The sequence below is a fragment of the Podarcis liolepis genome, assembly GCF_965112155.1.
Source record: "Podarcis liolepis genome assembly, chromosome: 8".
NCBI lineage: Eukaryota > Metazoa > Chordata > Lepidosauria > Squamata > Lacertidae > Podarcis > Podarcis liolepis.
The window spans coordinates 43,477,509-43,500,784 of record NC_139560.1 but is presented as its reverse complement, the minus strand read 5'-3'; the positions used below and the strand labels follow the sequence as shown (position 1 = coordinate 43,500,784).

At 42.4% G+C, this 23,276-nt stretch overlaps 1 long non-coding RNA gene across 1 annotated transcript in view; it reads right to left on the bottom strand.

The window, feature by feature from the left end:
- LOC310713527 overlaps nucleotides 1–22,851 on the bottom strand; it is a 76,286-nt gene extending 53,435 nt beyond the window's left edge. The window contains exon 1 of the long non-coding RNA XR_014529307.1: nucleotides 22,730–22,851. This is a non-coding gene — a long non-coding RNA (uncharacterized lncRNA). The remainder of the gene's footprint in view (nucleotides 1–22,729) is intronic.
- Between the last annotated feature and the right edge of the window lie 425 nt (nucleotides 22,852–23,276).

Genomic DNA, 23,276 nt, shown 5'->3' with positions numbered 1-23,276 from the left:
GGCATCCCAGGGTCAACCACCCCCATCTATAATACCAGGACTGATAGGATGTGTATAGTGTAACTAATCACAGCGTGCAACCATCAGTATACAAACCTATACATAAGGAGATCAGATGGCAGGGCATGGGCTATATCTCTCAGTATCATGTGATCCATGCAAACTTAGAGCTCAGAATGGGGAACTCTGAGAATGGGGAGCAGGGAAAACAGGCAGACTGCACAGACAGCATAATAAGAGCATGGGCACATTTCTGTTCCTATAATCTTAGCAAGATGTCTGTAAAGGTCATTTTAGAGCATGGACACACTTGAAAGCCATGGAACATCTCCCATTGGTTTCTCTGCAATTGAGCATTGTAGGAGTTAATTCTATTGCAATACAGGAGGAGTTATTTCCAAATAAACATAGGATTGTATTACTTGTACATTCACTTCTTTAAAAATGCACCATGGGGCTTGAAACAGTAAGCCCAGCAGCCAAGCTCTGATGCAACCAGCAACCAGCCTCTATTGTCCAATGGAAGCATTAGATTCTGGGCTTTGTTGCTTTAATTTATAGCACGTGTTTATTGCATAAACCTGGTGGTGAGATGAATTTCCCAGCTTTGATGCTCCTCTCCCCCCCTCCTGCCTCTGACTAGGCATTGACTAGAGTTCTACAAAGTGTTACCTCTCAAGCGCAAACCTGTAACACCAAAGAAATGGCTCTTTGTTGATGCACACAGCTGACCTCAGTCTTTGAGGCAATTAAAATGCTGGAGATTAAACCAAGGGCTCTAAAGATGTTAATATTCTCCATGGATGATGTGCTAGAGGACAGAGAAACTTTGCTCCATTCTCCCCTAAACCCAATTGTTTGAAAACAAATGCATCCATTACCTGAACTTATTGCTTTGTAAAAAAATATTATTATTTTAGGCCCACTCAAGTTATTTTTGATACAGCTAACAGGGGAAATGATACTTGGGCCTGCTATGCCCTATTGGGGCTAGGTCTTCCTATCTTATTGGGAGGGGCTGTGTCATAGGGGAGACATGCTTTGCATATGAAAGGTCCCAGGTTCACTTCTCGGCAGCTGCATGTAGGGCTGAGAGTGACCCCTGTCTGAAATCCTGGAGAGCTTTTGCTAGTGTGAATAGATAATACTGAATCAGATAGACTACATTCATAGTCTAACTCAGACACATACACGCACCCATTCATAGGATTGTAGAGCTGGAAGAGACCACCAGGGTCCTCTAGTCCAAACTCCTGCATGGCAGGAATCCTTTGCCCAATGTGAGGCTGTTCCAATGGTCAGTGTAAAGGTGTTTCTTGTGTTCCTGTATCCTGGACACATTCTTCGCGAGCAAACCTGAGATGTCCCACTGGTATATCTGTCATAGTGGCTGTGCATTAGGTGTTACTGTCATTCAGTGGGGCTTTAGTCAAGTGCTCTATGCCTTAGTTGGCAGAACTTGAGTATATAGCACAGAGGCTATAATCCTATATGCAATTACCTGGGAGTAAGCTCCACTGAACTTCCAAGAAGACTTACATAAGCAGAAATCCATTCTTTCTCGGGTCCTCTGCAAATATAAGCACTGACTATCACTGAGAAACAAATTTAAAATCCTGGTATGTTTGGACGCTGTGCTCATAGGAAACCTTACAAATCATATTGCATTTAGAGCAGGGAAGCAAAAAATGCAGGGTTTAGTGAGACATTGTCTTCATATATTGGCTATTAGAAAGAACGTCAATCCATATTTTGTACGTTGTATTTGCCATTTATTTGATTTTCCTTGCCCCCATTATAATGCAAGGGTTTTGTGTATATAACCCTCACAAACCATTTCATCTCTAAGATGCCATGGTGCTATTTGCCTGTAAAAAATGCCATCGCTTCATTCTATTAAAAGTGCCTTCATGAGTCAGATCAGAAACTAAATAGAAGCATCCATTGTGGATCACAATAAATACATCAATGAAGCATATATAAAGAAGTTAAATTTTTAAATTATGTAATCTATTATCTATCATCTAATAATTTAAAGCTTAAAACATGTTTGGTCTCTTCCTTGTTGGCCTCCAGGGCTTTAAGAATTTTTTTCCACTTTGGGATGACTGATGGTGTGTGTTTATTTTATCCAGTGCTTCTATTTTAATGTTTTCACTGTTGCCAAATTTTTAATCCATTTTATTTGTCCGATTTACTTATTTGCTATGTTATTTTGATATTTTATTGTTTTTGTGTAATCATTATATTGATTTGCCGACCACCTTGGGAGGATAATTGATCCTGAAAGTTCTGGGTGCTGTTGTTTTTTAATCCATTAAATCAGTGCAGTCTGGTCCATTATGATGAATGGGGTGCTGTCCCACCAACCTTAGCCTGCCCTCAGCCATCCCCCACCTGCCTGCTTTCATACAACCAGTTCAGGGTATGGCACTGGCTGTCTGCTTCCCCTCCATTGCAGAACTCAATAGGGAGGCAGATGGGGGCAAAACCAGAATGAATTGGCTCAGCCTGTCATTGGCTGCGGATTCACTGACTCCTTGTCTGTCTCCTTGGCTTCTATTCTACCACTCCTGCATGGGCATCAGCCATTGCTGCATCAAATAAATAAATAAAACAAGTTATGTACAAGATTTCCATCCACTGAAATGAAGACAAAAACACCAGCATAGCCTACAAAGTGCCTACAAAGCGGCTTTCTGTTTACTGGAGCTTTATATTGATTCTTCTTGTTTTCAAGGATTGAAAATTGCTCATCATCCCCAGTAATGAGAGGGAAGGGTACCATCTATAACTGTAAAGTTCAGGGCAGATTTCTTTGCCTTCCAATGAAAAACAAAACAGAATTTAATAAAGGAGAGACCTTAGTAAAGTGAACAGCTTTCAACAGTTCCCTTATTAAAAATAATAATGCACTTGATTTAATTCATTTCATGAGCAATTTAAAATCCCGCATTGACTATGTGCAAACTTGATTATTTATCAGTTTAAAATAATGAGGTACATTTTGTAACTGGGAAACGATTGCTGGAATGATTCAGTTGTTTTTAAAAATGGCAATGAGAAAAATGTGCTTATTAGATTCTTGTACTGCAAGATTATATATATGTGGAAAATTGGGGATGGCCCTGCTATTAGGTACGGTGAGGCATGGGCAGCAGCCAAGGCAGCAGCTTTCCCAGCTATTCCTTCTGAGTCCCCAGGGCAAGACAGGGCTGTGCATGCCACAGGGCCAATCCTTATATAAAATTCAGCCCAGTCCTATTCATGTTCACTGAGATATAAGCATCTGTCTGGTGGGTCGTATTTGAACATAATTCTGCACAGGATTGTAGCAGATATTTGCACATATGCTATGATATGTGCAAATACTGTTTCTAGGGACACTATTTTTGGTGGTAGTATAAGGAGCTCCCTGACCTATGAGTCCCACAGCCCCAAAGTGGAGAGTCAGCTTGTCCACAATGGGAATGCACTGCATTCATATGTTTAGAATGACATGTATTATTGAAGGAAAAACCAGTGCTCTGTGTCTGATACACTTGTGTCCCCATTGGTTTCCCATAGGCATCTGGCCAGTGTGAGAACAGGATATTGGACTAGATGGGCTGCTGGCCTGAACCATCAGGCTTTTATTATATTCTTGTGAGGTACAGTCTTCACCATTTTGGCCCCCACTTTATGTGCATTCCAGTTTTTCCTCTGGCTGGTTTAGATTCTGTCAAAAGGCCATGGAAATATAAAGATGTTGGGCTGAACAACAAAAAGATTAATACAATGTATAAAAGCAGGTATACAAATAACGAGAAGTGTTGTTGTAAGGTAATATCAACAATTATTTCTGTTGTTTAAAATCCTTAATAGTTGTTCTGATCACTAAATGGCACATATATTTCAGATGTGGCAGTATTGGAAGCTATTTTGTATGTTTAAATTTCCATTTCCTTAGCCTTGCAGTGTCAAAAACGGCTGGTTTATATTCAAAATGATGCATCATTTAAAATTCAATGACAAGAATAGTTGTTTTAACAATTATTTTGCATTACTGCCAAAAATAAAATGCAGTTGGCTACCATTTTGTAAATCTTTAAGCTAGGCTTCTACAAAGTTTGGGATAAATGTTAGGGCCAATATTAGCTTGCACTCAAAATTTCATCAAAAATGGTTAAACTTTTAGCTGTAAGGGCATAGTTATGATGAAAAACAATTGGCATCAACCATCTTGGCTGCTGTCATCCTTGGTTTCAGGGTCAAAACTAAAGTGTGTTGCTTAGATACAGACAAATTTGGATTCAGCAGGTCAAAAACATAAAAACTCTAGCAAACAAATCTCCCTCAAATAGTCTCAAAACTTGAGAAATCTTCCTGACTATAGCTGCAAGGGTTTAATTCTAGAAATCAAACCTATGTAAGATCTAGTCTCCGTTTATGAGGCAAACTCGGTGTGGTGGTAATTGACTGTCAGCCAAACTCTGTTTGATAAATTGCACTAAATTACATGTCACACTTAAGGCTGCTTCATGGGTTACATTCAGCAGGCAGGAACTGATTCCTGACTATAAAATACAAGCAAAGAGCATCATTGATGAATGATGTCCATGTCTATAAATTGCAGGATTCATCGGGGGTGAATACACTCATGTGTGTTGGGCACTAATTCTTTCTTGCTCAAAATTGTATTTATTTTGGGGAGGCAAGAATCAAAAGTTATACATGAGTGTACTATGCAAGGAGACCTCACTTAGTCTTAAAAAAACACACAATCCTATTACTGACCTCAGTGGAATATGTTCCTTAATTCCAAGCATTGGAAAGTTTCAGATAATACTGCTGAGTAAAGGTTTTTGTGGGTTGTTTTTTTAAAATGACAGAGAAAGTGCAGGTGGATGATCTGCATTTGAATGTTTGGGGCAGGCCCTTTGCTGCAGTAGTGGTGCCATGTCTGGGTAATGCTCAGAATTAACCCCTTAAGTCCCCCTGCTGTTTCACCAGTGCTCACCTCCAACCCCATAGTTCTTTTCCTGCTTAGATTGCAATCTGAGCTAGAGAAGAACTTCCATCTCCTTTCCATTTTATTTACTCACTCATTCACTCACGGAGAAAGGCTATGGACCCAGCTGCACCCTCAATTATTTTACCAGAAGCACAATAGGTTCCAACAAATTTTTGTAATTGGGGTCAGAAATAAAGCAGCCAATTACTAAGCAGTGAGTTAATAAACTAAGGGTCAGTCTCTTTGCTAAGGCTTTCCTTTTCCCTTTGGCCAGGTCTGGGGAACCCTTCAGACCTGACTACAGCTTTAGCTGAGATTCTGGCATTGCAGGGAGTGGGACTAGATGACCCTTAAGGTCTCCCCAACTCTGCAATTCTATGATTCTATGAATAATCAAGGATGCTGAAAGTTGTAGTTCAGTGACAGCCCCTGTCCCCACTGGTTTTTAGTTTTTTTGCTGTTTTTTATTATGCTTTTTATTATGCTTTGCTGTTGCGTCTATTCACTTTTTAATTTTTAATATGTAATGTGGTTTGATTTTTTTATTGTGCTTTTCAGAATTCTGCAAGCCGCTTAAAATGCCTAGTTGGGTACAGGTTACATATTTATTACCAGTACCCTTGGTGTGTATTTTGTATCTGAGAACCAGTTTATTAGTTCAAAATATAATGTATAATGTGTCCACTTTAATTCAGCAGTTTCCATTTTTATCCAACAGCACCAATGCAGAAATGCACAAAGCCTAGCACATTCTTTATGCAAATTTACTCTAGAAAATGTGGTAGGATACCAAATCCATGTAATTTGTTCATTGGAAAATAATTGCATCTGAAGAGTTGAAAATGTCTGATGAACTTCAAGCAGCAGAAGAATTTTTTTTTTGCTCCAGTTGGAATTTATAGTGCAATGGTCTTAGCTAGTTACACAAAGAAGAATCAACACTGGTGGTTGTTAGATGTGGAAGTATTTCCTTGTAGAAGAATAAGGATCTGCAGTGATTCAGATTTTGCAGTTGCAAGATGAGCACCACAACCCCAGAGTCATTTGCGACTGTACCTAAAGGTCAGGGGTCCCTTTACCTTTATAATTACATACTTTTCTGGTACCTGATGCCATTTGTGTATTTAAATGCTGGACGCTACTCATCCAAGGTGCTATTAGACTCCACTGAAAGAAGAACAAACAAGTTTATGAAACTTCTTCACCACTTACCTCCAAGCCCATTGTTAATCAGGAAGTGGCTAATTGCATTTAATAATAATAATAATAATAATAATAATAATAATAATAATAATAATAATTTTGATTTATATCCCGCCCTCCCCAGCCAAAGCCGGGCTCAGGGCGGCTAACAACAATCAAATAAACAATCAAATAATAACACATTCTAAAAATATTTCATTATAAAAATTAGTTAAAATCAAATTGATGGCAACCGATTAAACAAAATTCTGTGCAGGTTGCCAGAGGAGGGAGTCAGGCTGCGCTCTGACCAAAAGCCTGGCGGAACAACTCTGTCTTGCAGGCCCTGCGGAAAGATGTCAGGTCCCGCAGGGCCCTAGTCTCTTGTGACAGAGCATTCCACCAGTTTGGAGCCGCAGCCGAGAAGGCCCTGGCTCTAGTTGAGGCCAGCCTAACCTCTCTGAGGCCTGGGACCTTGAGGATGTTATTATTTGCAGACCGTAGGTTTCTCTGTGGGGCATACCAGGAGAGGCGGTCCCGTAGGTACGAGGGTCCTAGGCCGTATAGGGCTTTAAAGGTTAAAACCAGCACCTTAAACCTGATCCTGTACTCCACCGGGAGCCAGTGCAGCTGGTATAATACCGGATGAATGTGCTCTCGCAGCGAAGACCCCATAAGGAGTCTCGCCGCGGCATTCTGCACCCGCTGGAGTTTCTGGGTCAGTCTCAAGGGCAGCCCCACGTAGAGCGAGTTACAATAATCCAGTCTGGAGGTGACCGTCGCATGGATCACAGTGGCTAGGTCAGGACGAGAGAGATAAGGGGCCAACTGCTTAGCTTGGCGGAGATGAAAAAATGCCGCCTTTGTTATAGCTGTAATCTGCGACTCCATAGAGAGGGAGGTATCGAAGATTACACCCAAACTCTTAACGGACGGTGCTGGCACTAATTGCACCCCCGCAAGAGATGGGAGTTGCCCCCTCGATCCCATATCGTCCCGCCCCAGCCAGAGGACCTCTGTCTTCGAAGGATTTAACTTCAACCGGCTCCCACGTAACCATCCAGCCACCGCTTCCAGACATCTGGTCAGCGTGTCTGGGGCCGAGTCAGGATGGCCATCCATCAACAGATAGAGTTGGGTGTCATCAGCATACTGATGGCAACCCAGCCCAAAACTCCGGACAAGCTGGGCGAGGGGGCGCATAAAGATTTAATTAACACTTTATCTCCTTCCTTACCTAGGAAGATTGGGTTATCTCCCATTACTGTGTTGTGAATAGTTACTGTACTTACCTTGTATATATTTATTTATTTGCATAGAAGTGTCACATAGTCCTGCATTTCCTGACCTTTTAGCCCTTCTCTCTCTCTCTCTCTCTCTCTCTCTCTCTCTCTCTCTCTCTCTCCTCCCCATGTGTGACTTTGTGTTTGTGCCAGCTGTGCAGAGGATAACACCCTATGTGGTCAGTCCACAAAAGCATAATCCTATACATAAAGCCAGGGCCGAATTAAGAACTTTAGAGGCCCTAAGCGTGTAAAATATGTTGGTGCCCCCATATATATCTAATTCAGAATATGAGAAATAATAAACTGCAAAATGATTTCCCCCCTGAAATGAGACAAAGCCTACAGTAAGATTAATAATGTTTATTTTTGAATACTTCCACTTTATTTATATGTATTTGAAAAAAACTTCTACTTTTTCTAATTGCAAAGTCTTTGATCAGATCCTCAAAACTAATCTTATGTAACACATCTGCTTCCATACTTTGTAGAGGTAAGGAATCCAGCCTGCCTTGTTGCATAGTTGTTCAGATGGGAATTTTTAAACATACTTCAATTGAGGAAATGAATACTCAGCTGAGCTATTTTGTGATCATTAATGTTAAAAATCCGCCAATGAAATATTTATGTGGTGCTCCTCTTCCCTTGATGCCCTAAGCACGTGCTTATTTTGCTTAATGGTTAATCTAGCCCTGCAGAAACCTAGTCCACAAAAGTCCAATCCTATACATGTCACTCAGAGGTAAGTCCTACTGAATTCAAGGGGACTTACGTCTGGGTAAGTTGGTATGCATTATGTTATGGTTTATTTATATACTTTTTTTTTTACCTGAAGGCCCCTAAAGCAAGGAACCACATATTGATTCATCTTTAATTTGTTATTACATTTATATCCCACGTTTTCTCCAAGGAGAACATGGTGCTATACACACAAACTTTTCTTTTTATTCTTATTGCAATCCTGTGAAGATGGTTATGCTGAGAGACGGTCCCTGGTCCCAGGTCACCCAGTGGGCTTAATGGTTGAGTGCAGAGACGAACTCGTCTCCCAGATCATAGTTCAGCAATCTAGCTGCTATACCACATATTTCCCCACTCTTTTCTCCCACACCCCAAATACCTAAACACACCAGCATCCCTGATTTGGAACTCTGAGAAATACATATTCAGAATAGTGGGATATTAATTCAACATTTTTGCACACAAAGATTCAGGAGAACATGAGACTGCCTACACACCTTTCAGTTATGTATCTATCTTTGGCTACCTGACAATATATGGACATATGAAAACCTGGTGTGCTTTAGTACGCAGGCTTATTGGATGGATTGAAATATTAATTGCTTTAAATATAGCATGGAAAACAGGGCAGGAATACTTACATAAATCCTGTCAAGCAAGCAGAAAATGGGATTAAAATCATCTGTCATCACTACATTGTGTCTTTATCTGAGTGGCTAGGCTACAGGTCAGTGGGTCATCACAATTGTATAAAATGGGATCGTTTATGAGTTAATGAGCCAAGATGGCTCATTTCTCTAAGAGATGGCAATGGAGATGAATCATGAGGTTGTCCAGACAACTCTGCATCTTTCCTCAAATACTATTTGGACAAAAAAGTTGGATGTATAACCTGCTTCTTTCATGTCACATTTTTCTTTTGACTGTCTCATGGATTTGGATGTTTTATGTAGGTTCTTGGCCACTTTTGAGATGGTTGAAATGACTGATATTGTTCTTCCTCAAATATTTTGGGCAACAGCTGTAAGTGGATGCAGTGTATTATATAATAATACCATGGGGATGTGCAAGTCTTAGTTTCAGTTCTTTGTTCAGTGATAAACTATCCACAGGGCTGGATTTAGGTTTGATGAGGCCCTAAGCTACTGAAGGTAATGAGGCCCTTTCTATGTCCAGCTGTCCTTTGTCAACAACAAATTGCCGCTTTTGTGTGTGTTGAGTATATGCTATATATGCCCATTACTTACATCATAGGAGCCTACACAACACAAAACACTGTTGCTGTATGTAGGTTGTATTTTGTTTTTTATCTTATATTTTGGAAATGTACATCCAGGTTTTTTTTCTTTAATTTTTTTGGGCCCCCCAAGAGAGTGGGGCCCTAAACTACAGCTTGTTTAGCTTATACATAAATCTGGCACTGACGATCCAGGTAACAGCAATCAAGTTTCACTCATTTCTGGTTTTAGTTTGGAATCAACAACCTACTTCACAAAATTCTTGTTAGTGAGAAAATTTCTTGAAAGCATTTGCTGACAGTCACAAAGTGCTATAGATATGATTCATTGATTTATTATTTTAGAAGATTCATATAACTGCTTCAGTGACAGAAACCTCTAAGTAGTTTGCATAAGACAATATAAAATAGTCATTAAAATACCAATAAAATCAAACATTAAAAACAAATTGATGATAATCTTAGATTGAAGTCTATACCCACATACCTGTTGGCCTCAATGAGACTTTTGAGTAGTCATGAATCTCAAATAAAAAAGAAGCGCATTTCAAACATGGATTGGGAATCACCAAGGATGAGGAAGGGAAGATGCTGGAGGAACTGGAGGCAATGTTTGCTAAATATTAATATGGATGCTGATAATAAATGTAATAATTCATTGTCAATAAAAAACAAAAAACACTCTACTGTGTGATAATGCTCATCAAGGAACCATACATTTTTGTTTCTTTACATGCTTTTACAAAGTCAAGCAGTCTTTAGCTTAGTAGTATAATTCAGACCCAATGCTAAACCCATCACTCATGCCTAACCATAGTTTAGTTTTGACCTTCCAAACAATCACTTTTGACCTTCCAAACAATCATGTAAGCTATGATTTAGAACTGTTGTTGTGTTTTGATTTTCTGATTACTCAGCACTCCAGTCTCTAAAGAAGGAGCAAGATCTGATATTAATAGATGTCACTCATTCTGCCAAATTGCAGGCCCCACCTACATTATACATTTAACCATCAATCCCTATTGTGATTCGAGGACCCGATCCCCGCTTGGGGAATAAAGACACATGGAAACAGAATGTAAGGTTAATGGGTAAGCTAAAGGCCACAACTTTATTGATTACAGCATGTGAGAAGGTATTGGCTTAGGCATTGGACCACGGAAGATTAGACTCCACCCACTCATAGAGGGGTGAGTCTGAGGAGGGGTTAACCACCAGTAGGGGAAGCCTGTTGATGCTAATCCAACTATAGGCTCTCTTCCTGATGTCACCAAGGGTCGTGCCATGGCCCCCCGCCACACGGGCATCAGACAGGATCCACGCCCGCCGGATTCCTTTAGCGGAATACCCAAAATTGTCGGGGAAGGCGATGGCCACACCTTGCCCCCTGAAACACCAACAACACTTTCCAGTGCCTAACCGCCAAATACCACGAAAGTTGTGACGGTTGCTACGAGGTACGCGAAAAAAACCAAGAGGCCGGGCCAATTTAGCCAATTGGAAAAAACTCCTACCAGGCCCCCTGGTTAAACAGGGCGACCAACCAGAGGTCCATAGCAAAGTCTCAGGAACAGCTAAACTAAAGGGAGTGGAGGGTGGGTGACTCGAAGAAAATGTGTGTGCAATGGTGGGGAAAATTTGTGTGCAATGGTAGAGATGGCTGGCGCGGCTGCATTTGAGCAGCAAGCCAAGCCCCTGTCGAGCTTCCCTATTGGGTGCCAAATGGGAAGGGGCGTGGCGCCAGCCCTGGAGTTGAAGCAGGGGGTGGAGCGCCCCCTGCATGACGCAGGAATCGTCTCCCGCTCACAACCCCTTTCCTCCTGGGAGTAGGAAAGGCTTTCCCAGGGAACTCTAGAAATATAGCCCTATGAGGGTGTGTGTCTCCTAACAGCTCTTAGCACCCTAAAACTACACTTACCAGGATACTGTGGGGAAAACCATGACTGTTGAAAGTGATATGATACTGCTTTACAGGTATAGCACAGATGGAGCCATAGTTAGTACAAACCATGGCTTGCAGATGCATTTCAAACCTTGATTTTCAATTACGATTTGCTGGCTGATCATGTCATGGTTTATCAGTTCAGAATCTCACCAAACAGAAGTGGCTGGCATGGTAGGTCTAGCCAGCTTAGTGGGACTGTGGAGGAGCAGAATGGTGGTGAGACCAGGACTATGTGGATGCACTGGGAATAGTGCTGGATTGGCCCTGCCAGGGCATCCACACAGTCTCAACTTCACCATACCCCGTTCTGCCCCCTCATTATCCTGGTAAGCAACAGCAATGCCACTTTCAGGAGGGTGATAGTATGGAAATACCCCACTGGAATAGTCACTTCTGCACCAAACAGTAGTTTGTTGCTGTTGTTGTTTAGTCGTCTTAGTCATGTTCGACTCTCCATGACCCTATGAACCAGAGCATGCCTTCTCAAAGCTTCTCCTTTTTTATGTCCATGGAGTTCTCTTGGCAAAATACTGAAGTGGTTTGCCAGTTCCTTCTCTAGGTGGATCACATTTGGTCAAAACTCTCCACTATGACCTGTCCGTCTTGGGTGGCCCTGCACAGCATAGCTCATAGCTTCTCTGAGTTATTCAAGCCTCTTCACCACAACAAAGCAGTGATCCATGAAGGGGAAACAGTAGTTAAGTTTCCTTAATCATGGCTTGGGACTATGTGTGGATTGAGACATGCTTTAGATAGAGCCTCATGGTTTCAGTTGAAGAGGTCAGGCATGTAGACTTGAATATGTTTTCTTTATATCACACTGAGATATGCATTTAAAAGAAGTTACTTGCAAGACACACTATAACTGAAGTTAAGCAATTTTTAAAAATCTGATTAATTTTTCTTCAAAAATCAATTAACCAAGAAACCCAAGTGATTTTTATCCACCTTGGGCTAAATGAGTTGAAATGAAGTCAATATCAGAGTTGAGATTAGAACTCAACGTACCCATCCTGTGTCTGGAATAAATCTCTCTCCCTGTCAATTTTCATTAGCACCAACTTTCAGCAAGTTAATTAAAAACACTGCTTTGGAATGGGGGAATGGCAAACATATCTGTATAGCAAGAATTGAATCCTAAGTAATCTGGCACACAGCACTGCCTCATCAACTGAAAGGGAAGCCATTATGAATGGCGTCTCCAGGGATGGGCTACTGCTGGGGCAGGTATCATCTGTGCCAGTCATTAGTTCCAGTCAGCTGCAGAGTGGCAGTAATTATCTCAAAGTCTTGTGAATGGCATACATAACCAGTGACGGTGGTTCTCTTTCTAATTACGTCACATCTGCTTTTTGCAACCCCATCCCAAACCTGAGTGTTCTGAAATTAATGGAGAAGTTTGGAGGATCACCCCATGTTTTGAAAGAATGTGTGGAGGTTTCCATGAGGTTGCGTGGCCTAGTCACACCACCAACACTGTGTGCTGTGGCCATGCCCTTTAGCCCAATCGGGGCTCCCCCTGAGCTGGAAGAGCTCTACAGTGGTACCTCGGGTTAAGTACTTAATTTGTTCCAGAGGTCGTTCTTAACCTGAAATTGTTCTTAACCTGAAGCACCACTTTAGCTAATGGGGCCTCCTGCTGCTGCTGCGCCGCCAGAGCACGATTTCTGTTCTCATCCTGAAGCAAAGTTCTTAACCCGAGGTACTATTTCTGGGTTAGCGGAGTCTGTATCCTGAAGCGTATGTAACCTGAAGTGTATGTAACCCGAGGTACCACTGTACATAGGTACATAGAGTGTCTTTGCCCTGGCAAAAAGAGCTTTAGCTGAGCAACGCCCATTCTGTTCTGAAGGGTCTCCCCATCCTCTAGAGCAGCTTTTTGGAGTAGCTAGGGGCTTACATGTATAGCAAAGAATGACATAAAAAGAGATGCCCTAACATGACTTGATAGGTAAGCCACTATTGGATACGAATCAGAGCTTCCAGCTATAAAATTGTACAGGATCTTCTTAAACTCAAATTTTCCCGTTTCCACCTCATAAAATCAGAATCTGCCCCCACTTTAAAATGTTAAGGTTTTTGTTTTAAGCTTTTGTTCTTTTCCTTATTTTTTAAAAAATAAAAAAAGTTTTGTTTTGAACTTCTGCAAAGTTTTCTCCCAGCAGCAATCAAGGCTACAAAATGCACACAGCAGTCGATCAGCCTGACATTACCCGAGGCAGATAAAAGCTCACAAGGTAGCTGACTGTACTTTGACCAATTTTGATGCAATTGAGAGTTTCTCTGGCCCTTTCTAAATGCTATTGCATGAACAACATGCGCCTGGAATTCTCTTGCTCCAAATTAATCCCCAAAGTGTGAGAAAATAACCTTCCAAAATATCACGTCGCTTTGAAGCTTTGTCTGGCACCTTTGGATTCTAGCTACGGAGGTGGAAAGCTGTGGTCCTTTTGTCAAGTTAGCCGCAAGTTATACTGAGCATCAAGTGTTATGCCCCTATATTTGGGTCCAGACTGAGCACACCTGACTGTAGCTGTGCATGTGGTGCAATGGGGTTGCAGAGCTGCCCTCCTAACACTGGCATCACTTCTGTTTACCTGGGTGGGGCTGAAGTGGTGTTGAGTGGGAGTGCAGGAGAGCACTGGATGGAGGCCACCAGTGTACATGCGAGGCTCTACCCCCGTTCAAACTCTTCCTGAGGAAATGCATGGAGAAAAAGATGGCTGCCCACATAATGCCGTCTCCTTGCAACAACTGCATATTGCACCTGGCTGCTGTATGGAGACCTGATTATGTGATCTCCTGTTCCTGTGCAGAAGTACTATACAGCTGGGACACCTGGTTGTGCTGGTGGTGTCCCAACTGCAGGAAGCACCTACACATGAGCAGGAGCTCACACATTGGAGTTTCCTTATGGGGAACAATGTGTTACATGTGGTCGTTGCTGAAAGCAGATGTGACGTCAGGGTAGACCTAAAATCTGCATTTTAGATTCAACAGTAATTCCTGGAGTTCTATAAAGAAGGTGTCAGTAACCTTCATAGCCACTTCCTTTGCTATATTTAGATGTTTCCCTTTTACAATCAGGGAATTGCTTCCCCTTTGTACTCAGGTCATGGTTGAGGCTTCTCACTGGCATCTGGTTGGCCAAATATGAGAAGATGCTGGACCATATGGGCTTTCGACTTGATCCAGCAGGGCTTTTCTTCTGCTCTTAGGAATATGCTGGGCTTCAGTCTTATAGAATACTCTTTTCACGCTTATAGCTAGGGACAGAGAAAGAGCCAAGCTTTCCACTCAGAATGTATATCTTCAGCATGGGTAAATCACTCAGATGCTGAAGAGATTTAGGTCTAGATATATAAACATTTTTGCTCAATTGACATAAGAGCTTTTCAAATGTTCAGTGTTTGTATATTGTGGATGGGGGACTAGACTCACAGTTTATCTACAGGTAAATATGCATTGGTTTGCATTATTAATTAGTTTGTCTTAACATTACATTATGAAACCAGCTCGCCATGTCCCACTACTTTAAGGCTGCTAGAAAGTCTTAGATGATGGAGAATCTGAGACCCTGAGGGCCTTTCTCAGTCTGATTCAAAGACTGCTTTCTGCTCAATATAAGTAAACATTTTTGAGAGAAAAGAATGGCACCCAAAGCTACAAGAACATATTTGAGTTGTGTGATGTTCCCTCTCCAGGACTGGAGTGATCCATGTGTTGGGGCAGAGCTGTCCTCTCAACATCAGCTTACTTGGATAGGGCTGGGGTGGGCCAGGGTGGCGAATTGGGGGCTGTGCAGGTGCGCTGGTTGAGCCAACCTAACACTCACTCCAGTGCCCCCATGCAGCCACAATCTTGCTGCCACCCTGCCCCATCCAGATAAACCTCAGTGATGCCAGTGTTGGCTCTACTCCATCACATACACTGCTACTGTCCCCCGTTGTGTTGAACCAAAGGTGAACTGTTCTGGAAGCTCAGCAGACACCGTCTTGGTAGTCAAGATAACCCCACAATTAATTGGTAGGAAGCAATGAGCTCATATATGTTTATATTCACTCGCTTTGATATAAACTAATTAGCTACCTTTGATGTTATCCTTAGCTTAGGGTGCTGGGTTCTGAGCCCAGAAAGGGGAACTATCTGCAAGTTTGGGTACTTGCCACCTATGTCCTCATAGGTCAGGTGAAGTGATGGGAAGTCCTGGCCAAAGCGACGCATGCTGCTTTGTGTAAAAAATAATGTATGAATGTTTGCTTGGATGTGGGCAAGCCATCTCCTCACTGCAGTGTCTATTCTGTGGCTGTAAAGGCTGGGAGACCTAGCAAGGTGATTTGCTGTAAAACTGCACCTTTCTTTAATAAAGCACTAGAGCTGATCAATCTGGCATTTTTGACATTCTTTTTTGGCATCCCTACACCCAGCTACTCCCACAAGCCAGGTGATCAGCACACCCTTCAGATCATCCAATGAATTTGCCTAGGCTCTCTTCAGATATCCAAATGCATTTTCATTTCAGCACTCCACCCCATGCTTTCACTATGTCATCTGCAAAGTGATAGTCTATTGAGTGTTTATAGCCAGCTGTAACTCAGACTCTTAGTTGTGTTCAGCAAATTTATATGTAGGTATTGTATTTGTCTCAGCATACCCCTTAAAAAGCGCACAGGTGAGGGGGCTTATCAGAGGAGTTGAAGGGAGCATCTTTGTTACAACACATTATCTTTTTAAAATAATAATATTCTTTTCGCAGGTCTGACACATCATATGTTCTGCCTTGTTGACAGCTGTCACAAATTCCTTTCACATTGTCAGAAACCCTTTCCCCCGTCACAATAAATATTTTACATTGGGATGTGAAGTTTCTATGATTTGGACAATGTCCTGTGAATTATGCAAGATTCTACGGTGAAAAGAGCAATTTAGCGTGGAAAAAAATTGCAGCCCTAGTCATTGGCTTTGTCTTGTTTGATAAATTCAGTGTAACTACTGTAAAGCTTATCTGCCATTGTCACTAGTGCCCTAGATACACCACAGATAATAGTCTGAGATAAAGGGAAGCAGATTCTCTTATTTAAAAACTCACATGAAAGTTCTGCCTGCCAGATAGTATAGCATAGCAGGCAGATAATTTAAAGCAAAATAATTTGCTTCTTGCAGTGTTTGAGCTAGTCAAGATCTATAGTTTTGCACTTCATCTTTTCCGAGCCTTTTGTATATAAAATTGCACTAGCTGTATTAGGTGAATTGTAGGTCTCATATACATAAAAATAGTTATTTTAATGCTCTTCTCACAGGGATCGTCGCATCATTTTAGGCATATCTAACAATAAATAATAAAGCCTGCCATTCATACAGCTCTGTGGTGAACCACATTTGGAATTTGTTTTTGGAGGAGAGGAGGAAGGAAACTGCTTGGGGTGGGAAATACTAAGTGGGAGAGAGGAGTTGAAAGGAGCATAGCATGACAATTGGGGAGGTGTTAGGATTTTTTGTCAAGAGAAAGCGGGTGGAGAGTAGAGGGGAGTTGGAAGAGGAAGAGGGTGGAGAGTAGAGGAGATGGACAGGGTGGGAATGGGTTTAACAGATAGACTTCTCCCTGCTGGACACCCATCTTACTGACCAAGTGTGTAAGTGTATAAGTGTACAAGGAGAACCTCTTGGCTCACAACAAAGGTACCATATTTTTTGCTCTATAAGACTCACTTTTTCCCTCCTAAAAAGTAAGGGGAAACGTGTGTGCGTCTTATGGAGCGAATGCAGGCTGCGCAGCTATCCCAGAAGCCAGAACAGCAAGAGGGATTGCTGCTTTCACTGCACAGCGATCCCTCTTGCTGTTCTGACTTCTGAGATTCAGAATATTTTTTTTCTTGTTTTCCTCCTCCAAAAACTAGGTGCGTCTTGTGGTCTGGTGCGTCTTATAGAGCGAAAAAATACGGTAATTGTAAGGAACTAACAGAAAGGCTGGGGAGTGGGTGGTGGTGTGTTACTGTAAAGAGGAAGTCACTGGGAGAAATGGTGAGAATGAAGGAGTGATATAAGGTGTTGCAGGCCGCAGTGTAGTTGTGGCTACAGTGTGTAAAGTGATGCATACATCTAAGAACCTAGAACTTAGGGACACAAAAGGAAGGCGGGGGGAGGCATAACAAAGATAGCATATAATCAATGAAGATCTAAAATTTTGATTCAAAGTATTTATACATTGGCATGGGCCAATAGAAAACTAGGAGAAAAGGGACTCCAGAACTTTTATTTTTCTGAACTTTTATTTTATTTTATTTGCGTTGTCTCCTTGTTTAAAGTTAACTTCTCTTTAGACTGTCATTCGCACATTACAAGACAGGGCAATTCCCACTCTGAGTGGAAAAGGTGATTGTGGGCGTTAAAAAAAGACACATCTCCTAATTAAGGGTATTCAGCTATATATCTTGCTGTGAATAGAGTAACCTTTCTTGGGGGGAAAAAATAGAGCCATTATGCACACATCTGTGATGGAATGGAATAATAGATGTTTAAGAACAAGGTCTTGGATTACTTTGATAAAAATCTGCATTTAATCAAGTTGTTTCAGCTGATGAATTCACCACAAAGATACCGCTTCCACTCACACATTATCTTTTCACATAGCCTTTCTCACAAGAGTCATTCCTGAACAGTCTGCCAGGGATTGTGCTTTATTTAAGAAACCGTTTCTAAGAAGGGAAGTGTGTGCCAAAGCAAGGGTGGGAAGAATAGATGGCTTGCATGAGAGCTGAATGGTAGAAGACGAAGCCTTTCTGAATAGCATGGTAACCCATAAATGCTAGTTATTTGTACAACATAAAAGACAGAGAATTAAAGAGGAATGCCATCTTTCTTCCTTTTAAATAGGGGAAAAAATAACTCATCTACTTAGTAGTTACACAAGCTTCTTCCCAGGTAGGAGGGGGAAATGATTCTGAATGCTGTTCTAACCTGGTCAGGGCTTGCATGTGATGCTTTAGTGTAGGTAACCTCCAGCCCATGGGACAAATTAGACCTAGCATGGGACCCAATTTGCCCCATGAGGCTGTTCCCCTGAAACCACAGCCACCTGCCCCACATTTGACACCATACATGATGTCAGGTGTCAGACACGTATGGATCTACCATATATTTTGGGAAATGGTTTGTTCGTTTCCTTTCTATAGGTTCAGCTACCTCTTGAGATCATGGGATAAATCAGCGTCATATAGCCAACATGCTTAAGACTAATTAATGCATGAAGGGGTTAAGACCATAGAGTAAGCTGTCCTGCCAAGCTTAGCTAGGTCACACTCCTTACCTTGGAAGGAGGGGTTACCAAGGCCTTTTTCCATCATGTGAACCAACAAGCAAGGATGTTTGGCATTTGGGTACCAGGTTCCATTTTGAATCTAGATGACTTTGGTGTGACCACCCATTTTGGGGCATGGCTTTAGCTGCCTCTCAATATATCATCACCAAACATTAAATGAGGGTTCATGAGGTGGGGGCAACAGACTTCATTGATGTTTTGATGCAGGGTGTCATTTTTATTCAAGATGGCAGACCAAAACATGATTGCCTTCACCTGATTTTTGCCAAGACAGGTCCATAGCTGTCAACATTTCCCTTTTTTAAGGGAAATTTGCTTACAGTGGTACCTCAGGTTAAGTACTTAATTCATTCTGGAGGTCCGTTCTTAACCTGAAACTGTTCTTAACCTGAAGCACCACTTTAGCTAATGGGGCCTACCGCCGTGCCGCCGGAGCACAATTTCTGTTCTCATCCTGAAGCAAAGTTCTTAACCAGAGGTACTGTTTCTGGGTTAATGGAGTCTGTAACCTGAAGCATACGTAACATTGAAGCGTATGTAACCCGAGGTACCACTGTATTCTGAATAGGATTCCTCGTAAGTAAAGGAAAAAGTTGACAGCTATGGACAGGTCCAAACTTACCAGTTGCACTAAAAATTAGTCATGAGATAAGAAGGTGGCACCTTTTATGGAACAATAACTGTTGAAAGAAATGGATAATAACAATAAATGGACAGTTCTCACAAAAGAAGAATGTAAGAAGTGGAGTCCCCCAAAGATCAGAACTGGGGCCTGTGCTATTTAGCTTATTCATAAATGCTCTGGAGCTAGGGGGTGAGTAGTGAGGTGGCCATGATTGCTGATAAATTGTTCAGGGTGGTAAGAACAAAAAGATATTGCCAGGAGCCATGAAAGGATCTTTCCCAATTGGGCGAATAGGCATCAAGATGGCAAATGAGATTCAGTGTTGGCAAGTGAAGCACGCAATCCGAGTGATGCACATTGGGACAAAAATAAATAAATCTAAACATGGACATTTACAGGGTGTGAACAGGCAGTGACTGACCAGAAAAGAAATCTTGGGGTCATGATGGGTTCAATGAAAATGTCAACTGAGTGTGCAGCAGCTTTGAAAAAGGTGAATTCCATATTAGGAACCATTAGGAAAGGGATTAAAAATAAAACTGCCAATATAATAATGCCATTATACAAATTATGGTGTGCGCTTGGCATATTGTGTACAGGCCTGACCACTGCATCTTAAAAAGGATACTGTGGTGCTGGAAAAGGTTCAGAAAAGGGCATGCAAAATCATTATGGCACTGGAACAGCTCCTCTGTGGGGAAAGGTTGCACCATTTGTGACATTTTAGTTTAGGAAAAAAGATGGGCAAGTGGGGATATGAGAGTGGTGTCCAACATTATGTATGGTGTGGAGAAAGTGGATATAGGGAAGTTCTTCTCCCTCTTATATAGTATTAGAAGCCAGGGGGCATCTAATGAGGGCGCGTGTTGGGAGAGCAGGACAGACAAAAGAAAATATGTATTTAAACAGTGCATAAAGGGACGCGGGTGGCGCTGTGCATTTATGAGGCAAATCTCATAGGGAAGAACATAAACAGAGGCCTGATGAGTCAGACCAAAGGCCTATCTAAACCATCATCCTAGTTCCTACAGTGAGCAACCAGATGCCTTTTGAAAGCTCAGTCCAGGACATGGGTGCAATTGCCTTCTCCCAATGCTGTTCCTCAGGGAGACGGGTGGCGCTGTGGGTTAAACCACAGAGCCTAGGGCTTGCCGATCAGAAGGTCAGCTGTTTGAATCCCCGCGACGGGGTGAGCTCCTGTTGCTCAGTCCCTGCTCCTGCCCACCTAGCAGTTTGAAAGCACAAAGTGCAAGTTGATAAATAGGTATCACTCCGGTGGGAAGGTAAACGGCATTTTCGTGCGCTGCTCCGGTTTGCCAGAAGCGGCTTAGTCATGCTGGCCACATGACCCGGAAACTGTACACTGGCTCCCAAGGCCAATAAAGTGAGATGAGCGCCACAACCCCAGAGTCAGTCACAACGGGACCTAATGGTCAGGGGTCCCTTTACCTTTACATAAGGAAACTATAGAATTACAAGATGCCATGATGGCCATCAATTGGCTGGCTTTAAATGGGGCTTAGGTGAATTTATGAAGGATCAGGCTATCAGTGACTATTAGGGATGGTGGCTGTCTATTACCTTGGGGATCAAAGGCAGCCTGCCTCTGAAGAGCAGTTACTAGGAATCACAAGTGGGGAGAATGCAGGTACACTTGTCTCCTGCTCACGGGCTTCCCATGCACAACTGTTGGGTCACTGGATGCTGTACTAGATTAAGGTTACCAGACGTCCCTGGTTTCCGGGGACAGTCCCCGGATTTGCATATCTGTCCCTGGACAAATTCTGTCTCCGAAATGTCCCCAGATTTGCAAATCTGTCCCCGGGAAAAGTGGCAGTGGCAGCCTCAGCAGCCTGGAGCCAGCCTGGTAGCACAGTTGGCTCTGGCTGGCATCAGGAGTCGCTCACCGCTCACTGCCATGGTGCCCGCCATTTTACCTGTGCCACAGCAGCAAGCAGTACCTGAAGCCAGCCAGAGCTAACTGCACTTCCAGATTGGCTCCTCCTGGGCAACAGCCACCCGCCCGTGACTCCCAAGCCTCCTCTGTTTTGTCAAAACAAAAGGGGAAGGAGATCAGGGAAGGCTCAGGAATCATGGGTGGGTGGCGCGCCGTTGCCCAATTTTAAAAGAAACTCTGCACATTTATGTTTCACAGGGTGTGAAAGAAGGGCTTTGCACCTTCATACAATATGAATGTGTGCTTGGGCCTAGGGTCTTTTGCCTCACCATCCCCACTACTGACTACTGTTTCCTGCTTGGCAGGGGGTTGGACTCGATGGCCCTTGTGGTCTCTTCCAACTCTATGATTCTATGATTCTATGACTCCCTGTTGCTACTCAGCTTCCAAAAAAAAAAAAAAAAGGCCCCCGGTATCCTGGATTCATTGAAAAAAACCTGGTAACCATACACTAAATGAGCCTTTGGTCTCATCCAGCAGGTCTCTTCTTATTCTTTGTGTGAATAGAATGAGCAACTGAGCAATCCTGCAGCACGTTGTCTATGCAAATGCCATTGAATTGAACACCGTGCATCTCCTGTTCATTGAAATTGGGGACCATCTTGTTGGACTGTGCCCCTGATGAGTACCTAGCCAAAGGAAAACAAATGGTTCCGCAAATAACAAATACATCTGAAAACATTGCCCAGAAACCTCTCTCCTGTCAGATAATTAGAAAAGGAAAATGATGTTTTATTCACCCATCAGTAGCTTAACAAGCTGACTTTAGCTTTGATACCTCGTGAAACATTTAGGCAATCTTGTACTGAGTCACATTGTTTGATGTTAGAAAATAGACTGTTTCTCTGTTCTATGTGGTCTTTTGTGTGTGTGTTTATAATGAAAGTGAACAATGGTGCAGCTTATTCATCATCAGCTCTAAAAAGTGAAAGCAGTTACCTTCTAGCAATGCACCATTCAAGGCAGAGCTTTGAAACCGAAAGTTCAAGCTGAGCAGTTTTGTTTCAATCAAGTCGAATAGGTATGTATGTATAGCTTTGAAAAAGGGTCTGATGCCAAGAGGAGAGGAGTATTCAGCACTGAAAGAAACAGAAATGGCTGCTATTTTACTAACCCATTGTACATTTTTATTTAAAAAGGCAACAACCCCGGGGGGGGGGGGAGGGGGGAGGTAGGAATTTATCTGTTTAAATACTTGGCAGCCAAAAGAACCATGTCAAGATGTGGTAGATGTATGGTCAGGATTGAGAGAATGCCCAGGCCTTTCTATGCTGCTCCAGTGGTGCAAAACATCCATTGACCCAATTAGGGCAGATTTACAGTTGCTTTGCATTACTGAAACAGCAAGGTAGCAGGAGCACACTGCCGAAATTGACCCCCACACACTGCAGCCAAGACATTTCACAGAAAGGAACGGCCGAGTTCCATATATTTATTTAGATTCCTACTGTAAGTGGCTCACTTGACGATAGCAACCAGCAGGTCCCCAATGAAGTGTGCTTTGTTCTCAGCAGTTCTGGAATTCACTGGCAGGATTTGATGGTCCATGTAAGTCTCCTATTTTGCTCCCCCCCCCCTGCCAGTTGAAATATTTTATACGTAAGAATGTTATCGACTGTTCTGTATAATGAAATGCCTTCACACACATGGATTCCAACAGCTGCTATGTTAAAACTGAATTCCATTTTACACCAAAGTCATAGGATTCTGACTCTTTTGGCTTGCTTGTCCCCCTCTTTCCCCCATACTCATAAAAGTAGCTCACTTCTGCCTAGAACTCTTTTTTCTGTTTAAGCCCAAAGTATCTGGGTTTTACAGCAGAGCTGTTTTTGGATTAATGATTCCCAACTGGATTTCTTCACTGAGACTGGGAGAGGTCAGAGCTCCACAGGGGAGGGGCCCCAGCAGCAAGTCAGCTTTGAATATAGGAAGCTGCAAGTTCAATCCCCAGCTTGTGTTTAAAAAGCTGCAAATTCAATCCCAAGCCTCTGAGGT